The sequence below is a fragment of the Hordeum vulgare genome, chromosome 1H (assembly GCF_904849725.1).
Source record: "Hordeum vulgare subsp. vulgare chromosome 1H, MorexV3_pseudomolecules_assembly, whole genome shotgun sequence".
Taxonomy (NCBI): Eukaryota; Viridiplantae; Streptophyta; class Magnoliopsida; order Poales; family Poaceae; genus Hordeum; species Hordeum vulgare.
In genome coordinates this window covers 498,252,659-498,278,643 of record NC_058518.1, presented here as the reverse complement: position 1 = coordinate 498,278,643, position 25,985 = coordinate 498,252,659, and positions in this window count along the sequence as shown.

The following is a 25,985-nucleotide window of genomic DNA, read 5'->3' as shown; positions in this document are numbered from 1 at the left end:
AGAGAAGAAGCCATCTAGCTACTAACTACGGACCCGTAGGTCTGAAGTGAACTACTCACGAGTCATTGGAGGGGCGATGATGATGATGAAGAAGCCCTCCAACTCCAAAGCCCCCTCTGGCAGGGCGCCGGGAAGGGTCTCCAGATGAGATCTCGCGGAAACAGAAGCTTGCGGCGGTGGAAAAGTATTTTCGAGGCTCCCCTGATTTTTTGTTGTGTTTTAAGGAATATATAGGCCAAAGATCTAGGTCAGGGGGCGCTCAGGGAGGCCACAAGCCCTGCCACCGCCGCCTCCCCCCTAGTGGCGGAGTGGGGGCTTGTGGGCTCCCTGGAGCCCTCCTGGCTTGGCCCACAGGCCCCCTGATCTTTTTCCGTTCGGGAAAAAATCATTTCGGAGAATTTATTCCGTTTGGACTCTGTTCCAAAATCAGATGTGAAAAGAGCCAAAAACATAGAAAAAACAGGAACTGGCACTTGGCACTGAATTAATAAGTTAGTCCCAAAAAAGATATAAAAGGTACATAAAACATCCAAAGATGACAGGATAACAACATGAAACCATCAAAAATTATAGATACGTTTGAGATGTATCAAGCTCCCACTCACTTTCTTGTAAATACGGGATTCTCCAACCACCTGTATAAACCCAAATGCTTTGATCACCTCATCAAAACGTTTATTCCAACTCCAAAGTCCCCTCCGGCACGGCGCCGGTAAGGGTCTCCAGTTGAGATCTTGCGGAAACGGAAGCTTGCGGCGGCGGAAAAGTATTTTCGAGGTTCCCCTGATTTTTTGTGGAATATTTGGGAATTTATAGGCCAAAGACCTAGGTCAGGGGGCGGCCAGGGAGGCCACAAGCCTGCCCACCGCCACCTCCCCCTGGTGGCGGAGTGGGGGCTTGTGGGCTCCCTGGAGCCCACCTGGCTTGGCCCAAAAGCCCCCTGATCTTCTTCGGTTCGGGAAAAAATCATTTCGGGGTTTTTCTTCCGTTTGGACTCCGTTCCAAAATCAGATCTAAAAAGAGTCAAAAACACGGAAAAACAGGAATTGGCACTTTGGCACTGAATTAATAAGTTAGTCCCAAAAAAGATATAAAAGGTACATAAAACAACCAAAGAAGACAAGATAACATCGTGAAACCATCAAAAATTATAGATACATTTGAGACGTATCACTATCCAGCATGCATCTAGTGTATTAAGTCCAAAAGAACAGAGTAACGCCTTAAGCAAGATGACATGATGTAGATGGACAATCTCATATCAACGACAGAGCCCATCTTGTTACCCTTGATAGCAACTACTTAATGTGTGCCTTGCTGCCCCTACTGTCACTGGGAATAGTCACCACATGGTAGAACCCAAAACCTAGCACTTCTCCCATTGCAAGAATCATAGATCTAGTTGGCCAAACAAAACCCAAGACTCGGAGAGACTTACAAGGATATAAAATCATGCATAAAAGAAATCAGCAAAGACTCAAATATATATCATAGATAATCTGATCACAAATCCACAATTCATCGGATCTCGACAAACACACCGCCAAAGAAGATTACATCGGATAGATCTCCATGAAGATCATGGAGAACTTTGTATTGAAGATCCAAGAGAGAGAAGAAGCCATCTAGCTACTAACTACGGACACGTAGGTCTGAAGTGAACTACTCAAGAGTCATTGGAGGTGCGATGATGATGATGAAGAAACCCTCCAACTCCAAAGTCCCCTCCGGTAGGGCGCCGGGAAGGGTCTCCAGATGAGATCTCGCGGAAACGGAAACTTGCGGCGGCGAAAAAGTATTTTCGAGGCTCCCCTGATTTTTTGTTGTATTTTAAGGAATATATAGGCCAAAGATCTAGGTCAGGGGGCGCTCAGGGAGGCCACAAGCCCTGTCACCGCCGCCTCCCCTGGTGGCGGAGTGGGGGCTTGTGGGCTCCCTGGAGCCCTCCTGGCTTGGCCCACAGGCCCCCTGATCTTCTTCCGTTCGGGAAAATTAATTTCGGAGATTTTATTCCGTTTGGACTCCGTTCCAAAATCAGATCTGAAAAGAGCCAAAAACACAGAAAAAACAGGAACTGGCACTTGGCACTGAATTAATAAGTTAGTCCCAAAAGAGATATAAAAGGTACATAAAACATCCAAAGATGACAAGATAACAACATGAAACCATCAAAAATTATAGATACGTTTGAGATGTATCAAGCTCCCACTCACTTTCTTGTAAATACAGGATTCTCCAACCACCTGTATAAACCCAAATGCTTTGATCACCTCATCAAATCGTTTATTCCAGCTCCGAGATGCTTGCACCAGTCCATAAATGGATCGCTGGAGCTTGCACACTTTGTTAGCATTTTTAGGATCGACAAAACCTTTGGGTTGCATCATATACAACTCTTCCTTAAGGAAACCGTTAAGGAAGGCCGTTTTGACATCCATCTGCCAGATTTCATAATCGAAAAATGCAGCTATCGCTAACATGATTCGGACGGACTTAAGCATCGCTACGGGTGAGAATGTCTCATCGTAGTTAATTCCTTGAACTTTTGAAAACCCCTTAGCCACAAGTCGAGCTTTATAAACGGTCACATTACCGTCAGCGTCCGTCTTCTTCTTAAAGATCCATTTGTTCTGAATAGCCTTGCGACCTTCAGGTAGTACTTCCAAAGTCCACACTTTGTTTTCATACATAGATCCTATCTCGGATTTCATTTCTTCCAGCCATTTGTTGGAATCCGGGCCCACCATTGCTTCTTCATAATTCGCAGGCTCATTGTTGTCCAACAACATAATTGATAAGATGGGATTACCGTACCACTCTGGAGTAGTACGCGGTCTCGTTGACCTGCGAGGTCTGACAGAAATTTGATCCGGAGTTTCATGATCACCATCATTAACTTCCTCCTCAACCGGCGTCGCAACGATAGGGGTTTCCCCTTGCCCTGCGCCACCATCCAGAGGGATGAGAGGTTCGACAACCTCATCAAGTTCTATCTTCCTCCCACTCAATTCTCTCGAGAGAAACTCCTTCTCGAGAAAAGCTCCGTTCTTAGCAACAAACACTTTGCCCTCGGATTTGAGATAGAAGGTATACCCAACTGTCTCCTTTGGGTAACCTACGAAGACGCATTTTTCCGCTTTGGGTTCCAGCTTTTCAGGTTGAAGCTTTTTGACATAAGCATCACATCCTCAAACTTTAAGAAATGAAAACTTTGGTCTTTTGCCATACCACAGCTGATATGGTGTCGTCTCAACGGATTTCGATGGTGCCCTATTTAAAGTGAATGCAGTTGTTTCTAATGCATAACCCCAAAACGATAACGACAAATCGGTAAGAGACATCATAGATCGCACCATATCTAATAAAGTACGATTACGACGTTCGGACACACCATTACGCTGTGGTGTTCCAGGCGGTGTCAATTGTGAAACAATTCCACATTGTTTTAAGTGAGTACCAAACTCGAAACTCAGATATTCACCCCCACGATCAGACCGTAGGAACTTGATCTTCTTGTTACGATGATTTTCAACTTCACTTTGAAATTGTTTGAACTTTTCAAATGTTTCAGACTTGTGCTTCATCAAGTAGGCATAACCATATCTACTCAAATCGTCACTGAAGGTGAGAAAATAACGATATCCGCTGCGTGCCTCCACACTCATCGGACCACACACATCGGTATGTATGATTTCCAACAAGTCACTTGCACGCTCCATTGTTCCGGAGAACGGACTTTTAGTCATCTTGCCCATGAGGCATGGTTCACATTTGTCAAGTGAATCAAAGTGAAGTGACTCCAAAAGTCCATCAGTATGGAGTTTCTTCATGCGCTTTACACGAATATGACCTAAGCAGTAGTGTCATAAAAACATGGCGATATCATTGTTAACTCTAACTCTTTTGGTCTCAATGTGATGTATATGTGTATTATCACTATCAAGATTCAATATGAACAATCCTCTCACATTGGGTGCATGACCATAAAAGATATTACTCATAGAAATAGAACAACCATTATTCTCTGACTTAAACGAGTAACCGTCTCGCAATAAACAAGATCCAGATATAATGTTCATGCTCAACGCAGGCACTAAATAACAATGATTTAAGTTCATAACTAATCCTGATGGTAACTGAAGTGAAACTGTGCCGACGGCGATTGCATCAACCTTGAAACCATTTCCCACGCGCATCAAAACTTCATCCTTCGCCAGCCTTCGCTTATTCCGCAGTTCTTGTTTCAAGTTGCAAATATGAGCAACAGAACCGGTATCGAATACCCAGGCACTACTACGAGAGCTGGTTAAGTACACATAGATAACATGTATATCGAATATACCTGATTTTTCCTTGGCCGCCTTCTTATCAGCCAGATACTTGGGGCAGTTGCGCTTCCAGTGACCCATACCCTTGCAATAATAGCACTCTGTTTCAGGCTTAGGTCCAGCTTTGGGCTTCTTCGTCGGATTGGCAACAGGCTTGTCGCTCTTCTTTGAATTACCCTTCTTTCCTTTGTCGTTTCTCTTGAAACTAGTGGTCTTATTCACCATCAACACTTGATGCTCTTTACGGAGTTCTGACTCTGCGACTTTCAGCATCGCGAATAACTCGCCGGGTGACTTGTTCATCCCTTGCATGTTATAGTTCAACACAAAGCTCTTATAGCTTGGTGGCACTGATTGAAGAATTCTGTCAGTGATAGCCTCTTGCGGGAGTTCAATCCCCAGCTCAGCCAGCCGGTTTGAGTACCCAGACATTTTGAGCACATGTTCACTGACAAACGAGTTCTCCTCCATTTTGCAAGCATAGAATTTATCGGAGGTCTCATACCTCTCGATCCGGGCGTTCTTCTGAAAGATAAACTTCAACTCCTGGAACATCTCATATGCTCCATGATTCTCAAAGCGACGTTGAAGTCCTGGCTCTAAGCCATACAAGACTGCACATTGAACTACTGAGTAGTCCTCCTTGCGTGCTAACCAAGCGTTCTTAGCATCTTGGTCAGCCGCGGCGGGTGGTTCATCTCCTAGCGCAACATTAAGGACATAATCCTTCTTCCCAGCTTGCAGGAGCAACTTAAGATTACGAGCCCAGTCTACAAAGTTGCTTCCATCATCTTTCAACTTAGCTTTCTCTAGGAGCGTATCAAAATTCAGGGTGACTGTCGCGTGAGCCATTGATCTACAACACAAATATTTTCAAAGTGGACTTAGACTATGTTCAATATAATTAGAGTTTAACTAATCAAATTACTTGCTAGACTCCCACTCAAAAAATACATCTCTCTAGTCATTTGAGTGGTTCATGATCCAATTCCACTAGCTCAAGTCCGATCATCACGTGAGTTGAGGATAGTTTCAGTGGTAAGCATCCCTATGCTAATCATATCAACTATATGATTCATGATCGACCGTTCGGTCTCTTGTGTTCCGAGGCCATGTCTGCACATGCTAGGCTCGTCAAGCTTAACCCGAGTGTTCCGCGTGTGCAACTGTTTTGCACCCGTTATATGTGAACGTTGAGTCTATCACACCCGATCATCACGTGGTGTCTCGAAACGACGAACTGTAGCAACGGTGCATAGTCGGGGAGAACACAATTTCGTCTTGAAATTTTAGTGAGAGATCACCTCATAATGCTACCGTCGTTCTAAGCAAAATAAGGTGCATGAAAGGATTAACATCACATGCAATTCATAAGTGACATGATATGGCCATCATCATGTGCTTCTTGATCTCCATCACCAAAGCACCGGCACGATCTTCTTGTCACCGGCGCCACACCATGATCTCCATCAACGTGTTGTCATTGGGGTTGTCGTGCTACTCATGCTATTACTACTAAAGCTACGCCCTAGCAATATAGTAAATGCATCTGCAAGCACAAACAATAGTTTAAAGACAACCCTATGGCTCCTGCCGGTTGCCGTACCATCGACGTGCAAGTCGATATTAACTATTACAACATGATCATCTCATACATCCAATATATCACAACACATCGTCGGCCATATCACATCACAAGCATACCCTGCAAAAACAAGTTAGACGTCCTCTAATTGTTGTTGCATGTTTTATGTGGTGGCCATGGCTATCTAGTAGGATCGCATCTTACTTACGCAAACACCACAACGGGGATGTATGAATTGCTATTTAACCTCTCTCCAAGGACCTCCTCGGTCAAATCGGATTCAACTAAAGTTGGAGAAACCGACACTCGCCAGTCATCTTTGAGCAACGGGGTTGCTCGTAGCGATGAAACCAATCTCTCGTAAGCGTACGAGTAATGTCGGTCTGAGCCGCTTCGATCCAACAATACTGCGGAATCAAGAAAAGACTAAGGAGGGCAGCAAATCGCACATCAGGGCCCACAAAAACTTTTGTGTTCTACTCGAGATGACATCTACGCATGAACAAAAATTTTCCTACGCACACACAATACCTATCATGGTGATGTTCATCTACGAGAGGGGATTTCCGATCTACGTACCCTTGTAGATCGCACAGCAGGAAGCGTTAAGAAACGCGGTTGATGTAGTGGAACGTCCTCATGTCCCTCGATCCGCCCCGCGAACCGTCCCACGAACCGTCCCGCGATCCGTCCCACGATCCGCTCCGATCTAGTGCCGAACGGACGGCACCTCTGCGTTCAGCACACGTACAGCGCGACGATGATCTCGGCCTTCTTGATCCAGCAAGAGAGACGAAGAGGTAGATGAGATCTCCGGCAGCGTGACGATGCTCCGGAGGTTGGTGGTGATCTATCCCAGCAGGGCTCCGCCCGAGCTCCGCAGAAATACGATCTAGAGGAAAAACCGTGGAGCTATGTGGTCGGGGTGCCGTGGCAAAGTTGTCTCAAATCAGCCCTAATACCTCAGTATATATCGGAGGGAGGGGGAGGGACCTGCCTTGAGTCTCAAGAGAGCCCCAAGGGGTCGGCCGAACTAGGGGTGGAGGAGTCCACCTCCAATCCTAGTCCAACTAGGATTGGAAGGTGGAGTCCTTCCCTTCCTCCCCACTTCCCCTTTTTTTCTCTTTGATTTCTTTATCTCCTGCGCATAGGGCCTCTTGGGCTGTCCCACCAGCCCACTATGGGCTGGTGCGGCACCCCTAAGGCCTATGGGCTTCCCCCGGGTGGGCTGCCCCCTCGGTGAACATCCGGAACCCATTCGTCACTCCCGGTACATTCCCGGCAATGTCCGAAAACTATCCGGTAATCAAACGAGGTCATCCTATATATATCAATCTTTGTCTCTGGACCATTCCGGAAACCCTCGTGACGTCTGTGATCTCATCCGGGACTCCGAACAACATTCGGTAACCAACCATATAACTCAAATACGCATAAAACATCGCCGAACCTTAAGTGTGCAGACCCTGCGGGTTCGAGAACTATGTAAACATGACCCGAGGGACTCCTCGGTTAATATCCAATAGCGGGACCTGGATGCCCATATTGGATCATACATATTCTACGAAGATCTTATCGATTGAACCTCAGTGCCAAGGATTCATATAATCCCGTATGTCATTCCCTTTGTCCTTCGGTATGTGACTTGCCCGAGATTCGATCGTCAGTATCCGCATACCTATTTCAATCTCGTTTACCGGCAAGTCTCTTTACTCGTTCCGTAATACAAGATCCTGTGACTTACACTAAGTCACATTGCTTGCAAGGCTTGTGTGTGATGTTGTATTACCGAGTGGGCCCCGAGATACCTCTCCGTCACACGGAGTGACAAATCCCAGTCTTGATCCATACTCACTCAACGGACACCTTCGGAGATACCTGGAGAGCATCTTTATAGTCACCCAATTACGTTGTGACGTTTGATACACACAAGGCATTCCTCCGGTGCCACTGAGTTATATAATCTCATGGTCATAGGAACAAATACTTGACACGCAGAAAACAGTAGCAACAAAATGACACGATCAACATGCTACGTTCATTAGTTTGGGTCTAGTCCATCACATGATTCACTCAATGATGTGATCCAGTTATCAAGCAACAACACCTTGTACATAGTTAGAAGACCTTGACTATCCTTGATCAACTGGCTAGCCAACTAGAGGCTTGCTAGGGATAGTGTTTTGTCTATGTATCCACACATGTATCTAAGTCTTCATTCAATACAATTATAGTATGGATAATAAATGATTATCTTGATACAGGAATTATAATAATAACTTATTTATCATTGCCTCTAGGGCATCATTCAACACCCGAATGCCCCCCATCCCACTACCTCCCCCCTACATCTCCGCCCCTCCGCGGCGGGCACGAGCTCCACACGCAGCTCCCCCGTGCTCCATTGTCGCACTCCCTCCCAGTCGACTCCACCCGCTCCCCGCCTCCGCAAGCCCCCGCCGCCTCGACCGCCCGATTCAGGTCGGGGGTGCCTGTGAACTATAAGTTGGGTCGGAGGTGTTGGGGAATGTTGCATGGGAAACAAAAAAATTCCTACGCACACGAAGACCTATCATTGTGATGTCCATCTACGAGTGGATATTGGATCTACGTACCCTTGTAGATCGCTCAGCGGGAAGCGTTAAAAAACGCGGCTGATGTAGTGGAACGTCTTCAAGTCCCACGAACCGACCCGCGATCCATCCCACGATCCGTTCCGATCTAGCGCTGAACGGACGGCACCTCCGCGTTCAGCACACATACAGCTCGACGATGATGTCGGCTTTCTTGATCCAGCAAGCAAGGCGGAGAAGTAGATGAGTTCTCCGGCAGCTTGACGGCGCTCCGGTGGTGGTGATGATCTACTCCTGCAGGGCTCCGCCCCGAGCTCCGCAAAAATCCGATCTAGAGGTAAAACTATGTGGAATAGGCTAGAGTTGCACGTGGCAAAGTTGTGTCTCAAAAAGCCCTAAACCACCACTATATATAGGAGGAGGGGTAGGGGCTAGCCTTGAGGCACAAGGCCTCAAGGTGTGTCAGCGCCAGGAGGAGGAGGACTCCTTCTCCAATTCGGTTTGGGAAGGAGGAGTCCTCCTCTTCCTTCCCACCTCCCTCTTTCCTTTTTTTCTTCTTCTTTTCTTTTGGTATTTTCTTATGTGGCGCCATAGCCCTCTTGGGCTGACTCCATGATCTGCAATCTCTGGCGTTCGCTAGACGAATGCTTATGACAACAAACCTTCTCCTGCAACGGCACCAGAAAAATGCTGATAGCACTCCCAAGTAATGAAACTAGAAGAATGTTGTTGACGGCCCACCAACGTGTGGGTTCACAGCAGTTTTCGAGGGTAGAGTATTTGACCCAATTTGTTGGTTTGCACGATGGGAGGTGAGAGTATACTCTCAAGTATTAGCAACTGAATTTGTCAGATTCAACCACACCTGAAAGATTAGTATCTGCAAGCACAGTAGTAACAGCAAAGTAGCGAGTAACGGCAGTGTAACGAGCAATAGCAGTGGAAGGAACAGCAGTAGCAAGTAGCAACAGTAGCAAGCGACAGTAGTAGCAACAGTAGAAGCAGTAGCAGCAGAGCAAGACAAGTAACAGGAGTAGCAACAGTAGTAGCAGAAGCAGTAGAGCAAGACAAGTAACAGCAGTAGCAACAATAGTATTACCAGCAGAGCAAGACAAGTAACAGCAGTAGCAATAGTAGTAGCAGCAGCAGCAGAGCAAGACAAGTAACAACATTAGCAACAGTAGGACAAACTCGTAGGCAATGGGTCGGTGATTTGTTTGGATGATATTCATCATGCAACAGCTATAACACGGAGAGATATGTGGCTAGCTCTCGTTCGTCAATGTGATGTAGGCATGCATTCCGTGTGTCGTCATGCGTGCTTAGGGAAAAGAACTTGCATGACATCTATTGTCCATCCCTCCCGTGGCAGCGAGGTCCAAAAGGAAACTACGGGATATTAAGGTTCTCCTTTTAATAAAGAACCGGACCAACGCATTAGCACTTGGTGAACACATGAACTCCTCAAACTATGGTCATCATCGGGAGTGGTTCCGGTTATTGTCACTCCGGGGTTGCCGGATCATAACACAAAGTAGGTAACTACAACTTGCAAGATCGGATCTAAAACACACATATATTGGTGACAACATAATAATTTCAGATCTAAAATCATGGCACTCGGGCCCTAGTGACAAGCATTAAGCATGGCAAAGTAGTAGCAACATCAATCTCAGAACATAGTGGATACTAGGGATCAATCCCCATCAAAACTAGCTCGCTTACATGATAGATCTCATCCTACTCATCACCGCCCAGCGAGCCTACGAATAGATTACTCACGAACGACGAAGAGCTTCATGGAATTGGAGAGGGAAGAAGGTTGATGATGGCGATGGCGACGATTTCCCCTCTCCGGAGCGCAAGACGGACTCCAGATCTGCCCTCCAGATGAAGAACAGGTGGTGGCGGCGCCTCCGTATCGAAAACGCGATGAAAACTTCTCTTTTTTATTTTTTCTCAGATGAAAGGCAACTTATAGAGCTGGAGTTGGGGGCGGCAGGTGCCTGTGGGCCCCACAAGCCTGCCCACCGCCACCAGGGGGGTGATGGCGGAGCAGGGGCTTGTGGCCCACTAGCCCACCCCCTGAGGTGGAACTTGGCACATATATTTTTGATATTTTCCAAAACTGCTCCCCGTAAATTTTCAGGACGTTTGGAGAACTTTGATTTCTGCACAAAAATAACACCAAGGCAATTCTGCTGAAAACAGCGTCAGTCCACGTTAGTTCCATTCAAATCATGCAAAGTAGAGTCCAAAACAAGGGCAAAAGAGTTTGGAAAAGTAGATACGATGGAGACGTATCAACTCCCCCAAGCTTAAAACCTTGCTTGTCCTCAAGCAACTCAGATGAAAAACTGAGAGAGAAAGACAAACTTTGACAAACTATGTTTGATCTTGTTGTTGCAACTATGTCTAACTCATAACCAGAATTTCAGCAAGATTACAAGTTAACCACATAAGCAAATGACACAAAGGTCTCACGGTAAACTAATATCAATGGCATAATCAGCTAACGAGCAAATAATAAGGAGTTTCAAATACCAACACTTCAATCAAAACAAGCATGAAGCAATATGAATAGGTGGTATCTCGCTAGCTCTTTTTGAGACCGCAAAACATAAATGCAGAGCACTTTCAAAGATCAAGGGCTGACTAAACATTGTAATTCATAGCAACGAAGATCCAGTCATAGTCATACTCAATATCAATCAAAAGCAAAGCATAAAAATGACAGAGGTGCTCTCTAATTGGTGCTTATATAAGAGGAGGATGACTCGACAGGAAAATAAATAGATAGGCCCTTCGCAAAGGGAAGCATTGATTTGCAGATGTGCCAGAGCTCAAGCTTTGAAAACAGAGATAATAATTTTGGGTGGCATGCTTTCATTGTCAACGCAATGACCAAGAGTTCTCAATATCTTCCATGCTACTCATGCTATAGGCGGTTCCCAAACAGAAAAGTAAAGTTTTAACTCCCCCACCACCAATCAATCACACTCCACGGCTAGCCGAATCCTCGGGTACCGTCCATACTAACATCAATCCGGGGGGAGTCTTGCTTTATAGTTATGTTTTCGATTTAAGCATGAAACTGGGCATCCCAAATACCGGCTCCTTTCTCGTGAATGACTGTGAATAAACACATGCCGAGGATAACACTCCTAGCATGGAAGATACCAATAGCCCTCTGTCACCACATGAGCGGTTCGGGCATGCAAAACAGATTATTTCTTGAAGGTTTAGAGAATGGCACATGCAAATTTACTTAGAACGATAGGTAGATACCGCAAATAGGTAGGTATGGTGGACTTTCATGGAAAAACTTTTGGGTTTATGGAGGTGGATGCACAAGCAGTATTCCTGCTTAGTACAAGTGAAGGCTAGCAAAAGACTGGGAAGCGACCAACTAGAGAGCGACAACAGTCATCAAGATGCAATGAGTTTGACTAACATTGAATGCAAGCATGAACAGGATATAAATCACCATGAATACGAACATCATAGAGGCTATGTTGATTTTGTTTCAACTACATGCATGAACATGCGCCAAGTCAAGCCACTTGAAACATTCAAAGGAGAATACCATCCTATCATACTACATCATAGCCATCTCAAAATCTATGTTGGCATCCAAAACAAACCATTATAAGCTCTCAGCTAAATAAGCATGGCATCAGAAACTATGGTCTCTAAGTTGTCATTGCAAACCTGGTTCTCTCACAACAAAGCTAAATCTGGATCGACAAGCTAGTCATATTTACAAAAACAAAATAGGTAGAGTTCATACCAGCTTTTCAGTCTTAGTCACTTCATCATATATCATCATTGTTGCCTTTCATTTGCACGATCGAACAATGTGAACAATAATAAGCGCATTGGACTAAGCTGAATTTGCAGGCAAACACAAAGGAGAAGACAAAATAATATGGCTCTTTGAAAGCTAAACAGGTAAGCATGCAAGAACCAATAAGCACTGTAACCAATATCTTCTACCTTGACACAAAGAAAAAGAAAACTATTTACACGGGAAAACTCCCAACAAGCAAAAGAAGAAAGAAAAATATTTTTGGGTTTTCTCAAAAGGACACAAAACAAGAAAACAAGAAAACGAAAAGAAACTAGCATGGATAATACAGTGGCAAAGTGTAATCACCGGCTAACAGAGTGAAAGCATAAGCATGAATGTAAAGTCGGTGAGAACATGTACTCCCCCAAGCTTAGGCTTTTGGCCTATCTTGGTCTACTCCCATGGTGGGAAATAACTAGCTCCAGGATACTCCGGAGCAGACTGTGGATGCCACTGCTGTGTGAGCTCCTGTGGCTCCCACTGATAAACTGGCGTCTGGTACTCGACTGGCGGCTCGGGCATGGGCACCTGTGGTTGGGCCAAGCCCCAATATGCGTAGATGTCCGCGGGCATAATAGTGTACCTGCCTGCATGAAGGTCGAACAAAGAAGGAGCAGGCAAAGTAATAGTCTCTCGAGTACCCTGACTAAACACCAGGTTATAAATCATCTCTCTACTAGCATCTCTATCCAAAAAATCATGGCGAACCATGCAGTCATAATCCAGATATCTCTCAGGGAGAAGCATCTCTCCTTCCTCTCCCAGTCTAATGGGTATCTCAAAGTGTCTGGCAAGACGGGTAGCGTAGATACCTCCATAGACGACGCCCTTGGAACGGTTCAGGTTTAACCGTTGAGCTACTATAGCGCCCAAGCTATAAGTCTTATCGTTATAAAGGCCTTCGCGCAAAACCGCAAGGTCTGGAGAACTAAGTGATCCAGCCTTCCCACGGCCAATCAAACATTTTCCCACAAATCGTGAGAAGTACCGAAGCACGGGAAAATGTATGCTAGCAATTCTAGCGCGAGACACTCCTCTCTCCTCTCCAACAGCAATAGAACCAATGAAGTCCTCCAAGTCCCATGGACGAGGGTCACTGATATCCCCAACATAAGGTAATTTGCATACATTGCAAAAATCCTGCAGCGTCATGCACTAGGGGACATCGTATATCATGAACTCAACCATGGGAGGATTCTTCCTTGGATAAAAGTTGAAGCTTTGAACGAAAATATTGGTGAGGAGGAGATATTGTGGGCACTTATCTTCAACGAACGCAGTAAGACCTGCGTTCTCCACCAAGTAATAAAAGTCTTCATAAAGTCCGGCGGCGCGCAAAAATTCATCACTTGGCCACTCGCACGCTCGAACTTCTATGACTCGAGGGACTACGTACTTGGGGTGGTTCTTCTCATCCTCCTTGGGGTTACGGCTTGAAGAGCCTCTCAAGAACCTCCTCATCTTTTCCTTTTTCTAGCTCTGAAAAATTCTGAAATTTTTAGAGACTTCGAAAGAAAAGTGAATAAGGATTAACCCAACTTGTAGCAACTACTCCTACTAGTGCCTAGAGACCGTATCACGCGTTAAAACTACTTGGAACCATCTAAAATCAACTTTTCAAGCTCAAGAACAGGGTCACCAAGGTAGCAAGAATTCGCGAAGGATAAAGCCCTAGAGCAAAAACTAATTGGACCAATGGAGGAGTCACTTACCAAGGAGTAATTTCCCCAAAACGGTTCAGAGAAGGGTGCTTTGAGCAAGGAGATCGAAAATCACAGCCAAATGAGCAAGAACACGGGTTTGAGCTGCGAAACAATTTTTTCTAGAGGTGGAAGAAGAGGCTGGGAGCTGGAATGAGTGGAGGGGGTGCCTGTGGGCCCCACAAACTTGCACCCCGCCACCAGGGGGTAGGTGGCGGTGGGAGGGCTTGTGGCCCACTGGTCTGGCCCCCATGCCAGCTCTCAGGCCCAGAAATTTTCAAAAATTCCAGAAAAAATCATACTAAATTTTCAGGACCATCGGAGAACTTTTATTTTCGAGGTATTTTTCTCCGGGACGCTAAAATAGAAAACAGGAAAAGCTAAACTAATTCTATCATTTTTGTTCTAAGCAACAGAAAAGGAAAACTCAAAACAGAGGTATGTGACTCTCTGATTCATCCATTTCATGGTCATCGAAAGAAATCCATCAATGGGGTTGATCAAATCCTTATGACAAAACCTTCTCGAATCGCAAGAGAGAACGGAGAATTTTAGAATAGCCACTAAGTTACCTCAATGGGGATATGAATCTCCCCAATAAGCAAATCATACTTCATCTTGACACGAGGAATAGGGCATTCAAAGCTCCCAATGAGAATCGATGAAGTCTTTTCGATAGCATTGATGCAATGTACCGGATATCGTTTCTTCAGAAAGTGCACTGTGTGCTCATTACCGTTGACGTGGAAAGTGACATTGCCTTTGTTGCAATCTATAACAGCCCCTGCAGTTTTTAAAAAGGGTCTTCCAAGGATGATCGCCATGGCATCGTCCTCGGGAATATCCAAGATAACAAAGTCTGTTAAGATAGTGGTGTCAGCAACCACAACAGGCACATCCTCGCAAATGCCGATAGGGAAAGCAGTTGATTTGTCGGTCATTTGTAGAGAAATTTCAGTAGGTGTTAACTTATCCAACTCAAGTCTTCGATAAAGAGAAAGCGGCATAACACTAACACCGGTTCCAAGGTCACATAAGGCAGTTCTTATGTAGTTTCCTTTAATGGAGCAAGGTATAGTGGGCACTCTGGGATCACCAAGTTTCTTAGGAGTTCCACCCTTGAAAGTATAGTTGGCAAGCATGGTGGAGATCTCAAGATCCGGTATCTTCCGTTTATTAGTCACGATATCTTTAATGTACTTGGCATACGAAGACATCTTGAGCATATCAGTTAACCGCATCTGCAGAAAGACGGGTCTTATCATCTCAACGAAGCACTCAAAATCCTCATCATCCTTTTTCTTGGATGGCTTAGGAGGAAAGGGCATAGGTCTCTGAACCCATGGCTCTCTTTCTTTACCATGCTTCCTAGCAGTGAAGTCATTCTTGTCGTATCTCTTAGGTTGTGGACTATCAGGATTAACCGTAGGTTCAATCTCCACATCCTCATCATTGCTAGGTTGAGCATTATTATGAACATCACTGTCCATATTGTCACCAGGTTCATGTTCATCACCAGATTGTGTTTCTGCATCAGACGCAGAAATATCATTAGGTTCTTCAGGTGTGAAAGTATTTGGTGAACTGGCATGCAGGCTTCTATCATCCTTCTTCTTCTCCTTAGGATGACTAGGTGTATTAGCATTGATTCCTTGAGAATCTTGATCAATTCTCTTAGGATGACCTTCAGGATACAAAGGTTCGTGGGTCATTTTGCCTCCTCTAGTAATGACTCTGACAGAGTTGTCATTTAATTCATTGAGCAAGTCATTCTGAGCTTTAAGTACTTGTTCTACCTGAGTAGTAATCATAGAGGCATGTTTACTCACAAGCTTCAGATCATTGACATTTATGTCTACACAAGCACTTAAATGGCTAAGCATACGAGCACTTTGTTCCAAATGTCTGCTAACATAATCATTGAAACTCTGTTGTTTGGCAACAAAGTTATCAAATTCATCAAAGCATAGGCTAGCAGGTTTATCAAAAGGAATATCACTCTCATCAAACCTACGCAGAGAATTCACTTCTACTACCTGTATTGGGTTATCAAGACCATGGATCTCTTCGGTAGGTGGTAGATTTTTGACATCTTCAGATCTAATGCCTTTCTCTTGCATAGATTTCTTGGCTTCTTGCATATCTTCCGGACTGAGGAATAGAATACCTCTTTTCTTAGGAGTTGTCTTAGGAGGTGGTTCGGGAATAGTCCAAGCATTATCGTTGATCAAGAGGTTATTCAGTAGGGTCTCAGCTTGTTCTACAGTTCGTTTCCTAAAAACACAACCGGCACAACTATCTAGGTGGTCTCTAGAGGCATCGGTAAGTCCGTTATAGAGGATATCAAGTATCTCGTTCTTCTTAAGAGGGTGATCAGGCAAAGCATTTTGTAGCTAGACGAGCCTCCCCCAAGCTTGTGGAAGACTCTCTTCTTGGAGTTGAGCAAAGTTGTATATTTCCTGCAAGGCAGCTTGCTTCTTATGGGCAGGGAAATATTTCTCACAGAAGTAATAGACCATCTCCTGGGGACTACGCACACATCCAGGAGCAAGAGAGGTGAACCAGACTTTAGCATCATCCTTTAGAAAGAAAGGAAACAGCTTAAGGATATAGTAGTGGCGGATCTTCTCCTCATTAGTGAAGAGGTTGGCTATTTCGAATAGTTTGGAAGATGGGCTATGACCGTCTCAGACTCATAACCGTGAAAAGGATCAGATTCGACTAGAGAGATTATCTCAGGGTCGGCAGAGAATTCATAATCCTTATCGGTGACAAAGATAGGCGAAGTGGCAAACTTCGGGTCATTTTTCATCCTAGCTTCCCGAGATTTTTCCTTCCACTTGAGAAGTAATTTCTCAGCGTCATAGGCATCCTTACACGCAAGAAAATCCTCAGCTATCTCTCCCTCCATAACGTAACCCTCAGGTATATCAGGCAATTCATATCTAGGAGAGCTAGATCTAACAGGAGCAAAAGCAGGTTCTATCTCAATAGTATCGGCAGTATCAGAAGCATCACGAGCATTGGCAGTAACTCTAGCAATATGAGCATCAAGGAACACTTCTAGTGGAACATCAGGCAAAGGAGTATCTCTAGCAGTATCAAGCATAGCATCATCAGGCAAAATAGCATCTCTAGCATCATCAGGCAAAGCAATATCAAGCATAGCATCTCTAGCAGTATCAAGCATAGTATCATCAGACATAGTATCAAGCATAGCATCTCTAGCAGTATCACGCATAGTATCAATCATAGTATCATCAAGCATAGGCGACATATCAAGATTTCTAGTAGGAGGTGATGTCGCAAACTTACTCATAACTGAAGGTGAATCAAGTGCAGAGCTAGATGGCAATTCCTTACCTCCCCTCGTAGTTGAGGGCAAGACTTTGGTCGTCGGATCCTTCAGATTCTTCATAGTGATCAGCAGATATAAATCCCAAGTGACTCAGAGAATATAGCAATACCTCCACGGCAACGGTGCCAGAAAAATGATGATCTGCAATCTCTGGCGTTAGCTAGACGAATGCTTATGACAACAAACCTTCTCCTGCAACGGCACCAGAAGAATGCTGATAGCACTTCCCAGTAATGAAACTAGAAAAATGTTGTTGACGGCCCACCAGCGCGTGCGTTCGCAGCAGTTTTCGAGGGTAGAGTATTCGACCCAATTTGTTGGTTTGCACGACGGGAGGTGAGAGTATACTCTCAAGTATTAGCAGCTGAATTTGTCAGATTCAACCACACCTGAAAGATTAGTATTTGCAAGCACAGTAGTAACAGCAAAGTAGCGAGTAACGGCAGTGTAACGAGCAATAGCAGTGGAAGGAACAGCAGTAGTGACAGCAGTAGCAAGTAGCAACAGTAGCAAGCGACAGTAGTAGCAGCAGTAGCAGCAGAGCAAGACAAGTAACAGCAGTAGCAACAGTAGGAGCAGCAGCAGCAGAGCAAGACAAGTAACAGCAGTAGCAACAGTAGTATCAGCAGCAGAGCAAGACAAGTAACAGCAGTAGCAGCAGCAGCAGAGCAAGACAAGTAACAGCAGTAGCAACAGTAGGACAAACTCGTAGGCAATGGGTCGGTGATTTGTTTGGATGATATTCATCATGCAACAACTATAACACGGAGAGATATGTGGCTAGCTCCCGTTCGTCAATGTGATGTAGGCATGCATTCCGTGTGTCGTCATACGTGCTTAGGGAAAAGAACTTGCATTAAATCTATTGTCCATCCCTCCCGTGGCAGCGGGGTCCAAAAGGAAACTACGGGACATTAAGGTTCTCCTTTTAATAAAGAACTGGACCAACACATTAGCACTTGGTGAACACATGAACTCCTCAAACTATGGTCATCATCGGGAGTGGTTCCGGTTATTGTCACTCCGGGGTTGCCGGATCATAACACAAAGTAGGTAACTACAACTTGCAAGATCGGATCTAAAACACACATATATTGGTGACAACATAATAATTTCAGATCTGAAATCATGGCACTCGGGCCCTAGTGACAAGCCGAACCTTAAGTGTGGAGACCCTGCGGGTTCGAGAACTATGTAGACATGACCCGAGGGACTCCTCGGTCAATATCCAATAGCGGGACCTAGATGCTCATATTGGATCCTACATATTCTATGAAGATCTTATCGATTGAACCTTAGTGCCAAGGATTCATATAATCCCATATGTCATTCCCTTTATCCTTCGTATGTGACTTGCCCGAGATTCGATCGTGAGTATCCGCATACCTATTTCAATCTCGCTTACCGGCAAGTCTCTTTACTCGTTCCGTAATACAAGATCCCGTGACTTACACTAAGTCATATTGCTTGCAAGGCTTGTGTGTGATGTTGTATTACCGAGTGGGCCCTGAGATACCTCTCCGTCACATGGAGTGACAAATCCCAGTCTTGATCCATACTAACTCAACGCACACCTTTAGAGATACCTATAGAGCATCTTTATAGTCACCCAGTTACGTTGTGACGTTTGATACACATAAGGCATTCCTCCGGTGCCAGTGACTTATATGATCTCATGGTCATAGGAACAAATACTTGACACGCAGAAAACAGTAGCAACAAAATGACACGATCAACATGCTACGTTCATTAGTTTGGGTCTAGTCCATCACATGATTCACTCAATGATGTGATCCAGTTATCAAGCAACAACACCTTGTACATAGTCAGAAGACCTTGACTATCCTTGATCAACTGGCTAGCCAACTAGAGGCTTGCTAGGGACAGTGTTTTGTCTATGTATCCACACATGTATCTAAGTCTTCATTCAATACAATTATAGCATGGATAATAAATGATTATCTTGATAAAGGAATTATAATAATAACTTATTTATCATTTCCTCTAGGGCATAATTCCAACACCCGAACGCCCCCCATCCCACTACCTCCCCCCTACATCTCCGCCCCTCCGCGGCGGGCGGGAGCTCCACACGCAGCTCCCCCGTGCTCGATTGTCGCACTCCCTCCCACTCGACTCCACCCGCTCCCCGCCTCCGCAAGCCCCCGGCTCCTCGGCCGCCCGATTCAGGTCGGGGGCGCCGGTGAACTATAAGTAGGGTCGGAGGTGTTGGGGAACGTTGCATGGGAAATAAAAAAATTCCTATGCACACGAAGACCTATCATTGTGATGTCCATCTATGAGTGGAGATTGGATCTACGTACCCTTGTAGATCGCACAGCGGGAAGCGTTAAGAAACGCAGTTGATGTAGTGGAACTTCTTCAAGTCCCACGAACCGTCCCGCGATCCATCCCACGATCCGTTCCGATCTAGCGCTGAACGGACGGCACCTCCGCGTTCAGCACACGTACAGCTTGACGATGATCTCGGCCTTCTTGATCCAGCAAGCAAGGCGGAGAAGTAGATGAGTTCTCCGGCAGCGTGACGGCGCTCCTATGGTGGTGATGATCTACTCCTGCAGGGCTCCGCCCCGAGCTCCGCAAAAATCCGATCTAGAGGTAAAACTATGTGGAATAGGCTAGAGTTGCACGTGGCAAAGTTGTGTCTCAAAAAGCTCTAAACCACCACTATATATAGGAGGAGGGGGAGGGGCTAGCCTTGAGGCACAAGGCCTCAAGGTGCGTCGGCGCCAGGAGGAGGAGGACTCCTTCTCCAATTCGGTTTGGGAAGGAGGAGTCCTCCTCTTCCTTCCCACCTCCCTCTTTCCTTTTTTCTTCTTCTTTTCTTTTGGTATTTTCTTATGTGGCGCCATAGCCCTCTTGGGCTGACTCCACGATCTGCAATCTCTGGTGTTAGCTAGACGAATGCTTATGACAACAAACCTTCTCCTACAACGGCACCAGAAGAATGCTGATAGCACTCCCGAGTAATGAAACTAGAAGAATGTTGTTGACGGCCCACCAACGCGTGGGTTCGCAGCAGTTTTCGAGGGTAGAGTATTTGACCCAATTTGTTGGTTTGCACGATGGGAGGTGAGAGTATACTCTCAAGTATTAGCAGCTGAATTTGTCAGATTCAACCACACCTGAAAGATTAGTATCTGCAAGCATAGTAGTAACATCAAAGTAGCGAGTAACGGCAGTGTAACGAGCAATAGAAGTGACAAGGAACAACAGTAGTGACAGCAGTAGCAAGTAGCAACAGTAGCAAGCGACAGTAGTAGCAGCAGTAGCAGCAGAGCAAGACAAGTAACAGCAGTAGCAACAGTAGTAGCAGCAGCAGCAGAGCAAGACAAGTAACAACAGTAGCAACAGTAGTATCAGCAGCAGAGCAAGACAAGTAACAGCAGTAGCAACAGTAGTAGCACCAGCAGCAGAGCAAGACAAGTAACAACAGTAGCAACAGTAGGACAAACTCGTAGGCAATGGGTCGGTGATTTGTTTGGATGATATTCATCATGCAACAGCTATAACACGGAGAGATATGTGGCTAGCTCCCGTTCGTCAATGTGATGTAGGCATGCATTCCGTGTGTCGTCATACGTGCTTAGGGAAAAGAACTTGTATGACATCTATTGTCCATCCCTCCCGTGGCAGCGGGGTCCAAAAGGAAACTACGGGATATTAAGGTTCTCCTTTTAATAAAGAACTGGACCAACGCATTAGCACTTGGTGAACACATGAACTCCTTATACTATGGTCATCACCGGGAGTGGTTCCGGTTATTGTCACTCCGGGGTTGCCGGATCATAACACAAAGTAGGTAACTACAACTTGCAAGATCGGATCTAAAACACACATATATTGGTGACAACATAATAATTTCAGATCAATCCCCATCAAAACTAACTCGATTACATGATATATCTCATCCTACTCATCACCGTCCAGCGAGCCTACGAATAGATTACTCACGTACTACGAAGAGCTTCATGGAATTGGAGAGGGAAGAAGGTTGATGCTGAAGATGGCGACGATTTCCCCTCTCCGGAGCCCAAGACGGACTCCAGATCTGCCCTCCAGATGAAGAACAGGTGGTGGCGGCGCCTCCGTATCAAAAACGCGACGAAAACTTCTCTTTTTTATTTTTTCTGGGACGAGAGGCTCCTTATAGAGCTGGAGTTGGGGGCGACAGGTGCCTGTGGGCCCCACAAGCCTGCCCACCGCCACCAGGGGGTTGGTGGCGGAGCACGGGCTTGTGCCCACTGGCCCACCCCCTGAGGTGGAATTTGGCGCATATATTTTTGATATTTTCAAAACTGCTCCCCGTAAATTTTCAGGACGTTTGGAGAACTTTGATTTCTGCACAAAAATAACACCAAGGCAATTCTGCTGAAAAACAGCGTCAGTCGAGGTTAGTTCTGTTGGGGAACGTCGCATGGGAAACAAAAAATTTCCTACGCGCACGAAGACCTATCATGGTGATGTCCATCTACGAGAGGGGATTTCCAATCTACGTACCCTTGTAGATCGCACAGCAGAAACGTTAAGAAACGCGGTTGATGTAGTGGAACGTCCTCACGTCCTCGATCCGCCCCGCGAACCGTCCCACGATCCGCTCTGATCTAGTGCCGAACGGCCGGCACCTCCGCGTTCAGCACACGTACAGCTTGACGATGATCTCGGCCTTCTTGATCCAGCAAGAGAGACGGAGAGGTAGATGAGTTCTCCGGCAGCGTGACGGCGCACCGGAGGTTGGTGGTGATCTAATCTCAGCAGGGCTCCGCCCGAGCTCCGCAGAAACGCGATCTAGAGGTAAAACCGTGTAGGTACGTGGTCGGGCTGCCGTGGCAAAAGTTTTCTCAAATCATCCCTAATACCTCAGTATATATAGGAGGGAGGGGGAGGGAAGAGGCAGCCTCAAACCCTCAAGGTTTGGCCGAAATTGGAGGTGGAGGAGTCCTACTCCAATCCTACTTGGAGTAGGATTCCACCTTCCCACTTGGAAACTCTTTCCACCTTGTGTTTTTTCCTTCTCAAACCTTATGGGCCTTAGTGGGAACTTATTCCAGCCCACTAGGGGCTGGTTTATCTCTTCCCATAGCACATGAGACCCCTTGGGTCGTGACACCCCTCCCGATGGTCCCCGGCACTCCCGGTACACTACCGATGAGCCCGAAACTTTTCCGGTGACCAAAACAGGACTTCCCATATATCAATCTTTACCTCCGGACCATTCCGGAGCTCCTCGTGACGTCCTGGCTCTCATCCAGGACTCCGAACAACATTCAGTAACCAACCATATAACTCAAATACGCATAAAACAACGTCGAACCTTAAGTGTGCAGACCCTGTGGGTTCGAGAACTATGTAGACATGACCCGAGTGACTCCTCGGTCAATATTCAATAGCGGGACCTGGATGCCCATATTGGATCCTACATATTCTCTGAAGATCTTATCGGTTGAACCTCAGTGTCAAGGATTCATATAATCCCGTATGTCATTCCCTTTGTCCTTCGGTATGTTACTTGCCCGAGATTCGATCGTCAGTATCCGCATACCTATTTCAATCTCGTTTACCGGCAAGTCTCTTTACTCGTTCCGTAATACAAGATCCCGCAACTTACACTAAGTCACATTGCTTGCAAGGCTTGTGTGTGATGTTGTATTACCGAGTGGGCCCCGAGATACCTCTCCGTCACACGGAGTGGCAAATCCCAGTCTCGATCCATACTAACTCAACGAACACCTTCGGAGATACCTGTAGAGCATCTTTATAGTCACCCAGTTACGTTGTGACGTTTGATACACATAAAGCATTCCTCCGGTGTCAGTGAGTTATATGATCTCATGGTCATAGGAACAAATACTTGACACGCAGAAAACAGTAGCAACAAAATGACACGATCAACATGCTACGTCTATTAGTTTGGGTCTAGTCCATCACATGATTCTCCTAATGATGTGATCCCGTTATCAAGTGACAACACTTGCCTATGGTCAGGAAACCTTGACCATCTTTGATCAACGAGCTAGTCAACTAGAGGCTTGCTAGGGACAGTGTTTTGTCCATGTATCCACACATGCATTGTGTTTCCAATCAATACAATTATAGCATGGATAATAAACGATTATCATGAACTAAGAAATATAATAATAACTAATTTATTATTGCCTCTAGGGCATATTTCCAACAGTCTCCCGCTTGCACTAGAGTCAATAATCTAGTTCACATCACCATGTGATTCCAACGAATCCAACACCCATATAGTTATGGGGTCTGATCTCGTCTTGCTCATGAGAGAGGTTTTAGTCAACGGTTCTGAAACTTTTAGATCCGTGTGTTCTTTACAAATCTTTATGTCATCTTATAGATGCTGCTACTATGTGCTATTCGGAAGTACTCCAAATATCTACTCTACTATACGAATCCGTTTCACTACTCATAGTTATTCGAATTAGTGTCAAAGCTTGCATCGACGTAACCCTTTACGACGAACTCTTTAACCACCTCCATAATCGAGAAAAAATCCTTAGTCCATCAGTTACTAAGGATAAATTTTGACCGCTGCTAGTGATTCAATCATGGATCACTCTCTGTACCTCTCAACAGACTTTGAGTCAAGGCACACATCAGGTGCGGTACCCAGCATGGCATACTTCAGATTCTATGGCCAAGGCATAGAAGACGACCTTCGTCTATTCTCTTTATTCTGCCGGGGTCGGGTTTTGAGTCTTACTCAAATTCACACCTCACAACGCAACCAAGAACTCCTTCTTTGCTGATCTATTTTGAACTCCTTCAAAAACTTGTCAAGGCATGCATCTTGTTGAAACTTCTATTAAGCGCTTTTGATCTATCTTCATAGATCTTTGATGCTCAACGTTTAAGTAGCGCAATCCAGGTATTCCTTTGAAAACTCCTTTCAAACAACCTTGTATGCTTTACAGAAATTCTACATTACTTCTGATCCACAATATGTCAACCACGTATACTTATCAGAAATTCTATAGTGCTCCCACTCACTTCTTTGGAAATACAAGTTTCTCATAAACCTTGTACAAACCCAAAATCTTTGATCATCTCATCAAAGTGTATATTCCAACTCTGAGATGCTTGCACCAGTCCATTGAAGGATCGCTGGAGCTTGCATACTTGCTAGTATCTTTAGGATCGACAAAACCTCGTGGTTGTATCACATACAATGTTTGCTCAAGGAAACCGTCGAGGAAACAATGTTTTGACATCCTATGTGCAATATTTCATAAATAATGCAGCAACTACTAACATAATTCTAACAGACTTTTAGCATCGCTACGAGTGAGAAAGTCTCATCATAGTCAACTATTTGATCTTGTTGGAAACATCTTTGCGACAAGTCGAGCTTTTCTTAATAGTGACTTATCACCATCATCGTCTGTCTTCCTTTTAAAGATCCATCTTTACTCAACAGTCATATGACCATCAAGTAGTTCTTTCCAAAGTCTACACTTTGTTTTCATACATGGATCCTCTCTCGGATTTCATGGCCTCCAGCCATTTGTCGGGATCCGGGCCCACCATTGCTTTCTCCATAACTCGTAGGTTCATTGTTGCTCAACAACATGACCTCCAAGACAGGGTTACCGTACCACTCTGCAGTAGTACGCGACCTTGTCAACCTACGAGGCTTGTAGTAACTTGATCTGATGCTTGATGATCACCATCATCAGCTTTCACTTCAATTGGTGTAGGCGCCACAGGAACAACTTCATGCGCCCTGCTACACACTGGTCGAAGTGATGGTTCAATAACCTCATCAAGTTCTACCACCCTCCCATTCATTTCTTTTGAGAGAAACCTTTCCTCGAGAAAGGATCCGTTTCTAGAAACAAACACTTTGCTTTCAGATCTGAGATAGGAGATGTACCCAACTGTTTTCGATATCCTATGAAGATGCATTTATCCGCTTTGGGTTCGAGCTTATCAGACTGAAACTTTTCCACATAAGTGTCGAAGCCCCAAACTTTCAAGAAACGACAGTTTAGATTTCTCTAAACCTCAGTCTATATTGTGTCATCTCAACAGAAATACGCGGTGCCCTATTTTAAAGTGAATGCGGTTGTCTCTAATGCATAACCCATAAACAATAGTGGTATTTCGATAAGAGACATCATAGCATGCACCATACCAAATAGTGCATGGCTATGACGTTCAGACACATCATCACACTATGATGTTACAGGTGGCATGAACTGCGAAACAATTTCCACATTGTCTTAAATGCGTACCAAAACTCGTAACTCAGATATTCATTTCTATGATCATATCGTAGACAGTTTATCCTTTTGTTACGACGAACTTCACTCTGAAACAGAATTGAACTTTTCAATATTTCAGACTTGTGATTCATTAAGCAAATACTCTTATATTTACTCAAATCTTCATTGAAGTAAGAACATAATGATATCCAGTGCGTGCCTCAGCACCCATTGGACTGCATACATCAAAATGTATCACTTCCAACAAGTTACTATCTTGTTTCATCTCAATGAAAAACAAGGCCTTGCTCATGTGGTATGATTTGCATGTCACTAGTGATTCAAAAT